Source organism: Phalaenopsis equestris, unplaced genomic scaffold (genome assembly GCF_001263595.1).
Source record: "Phalaenopsis equestris unplaced genomic scaffold, ASM126359v1 Scaffold000203, whole genome shotgun sequence".
Taxonomy (NCBI): Eukaryota; Viridiplantae; Streptophyta; class Magnoliopsida; order Asparagales; family Orchidaceae; genus Phalaenopsis; species Phalaenopsis equestris.
In genome coordinates this window covers 429,545-429,872 of record NW_018164645.1, presented here as the reverse complement: position 1 = coordinate 429,872, position 328 = coordinate 429,545, and the positions used below count along the sequence as shown (strand labels likewise).

General features: G+C 55.2%; 1 protein-coding gene across 5 annotated transcripts in view; it reads left to right on the top strand.

Annotated features, from left to right (window-relative positions):
• The window catches only part of LOC110022877 (UDP-glycosyltransferase TURAN), a 56,596-nt gene that overhangs the window by 47,501 nt on the left and 8,767 nt on the right, over window positions 1–328 (top strand). The gene's annotated exons all lie outside the window — the stretch shown is intronic.

The following is a 328-nucleotide window of genomic DNA, read 5'->3' as shown; positions in this document are numbered from 1 at the left end:
GAGCGAGCTCTTTCTCCTCCACGCGAGGGAAGAGTTGACCTCGTCCGTCCTTCCCTGACTTTCTTCTGCCCACGACCTTCCTTCCCGAAGCCGCGCCAGTCTCCTTGAGCCGTGGATTTTCTTTTCTCGGTAGTTTGACTCTGGGAAGCTTGTTCTCTGGTACACTGGAATGACATTTCTTCTCCTCTTCCCGATGCTTCCCTCGCTGCCATTGGTCTCGCCGCTCGGTCCGAGAGATGTTGTTGGCTTCGCCTTCTGTAGGCAGGGAGTATCCCTTTTCTTTTTTGGCTCGATTTCCGTGTTGTGGGCTGTGGGGGGGGGGGTTTTT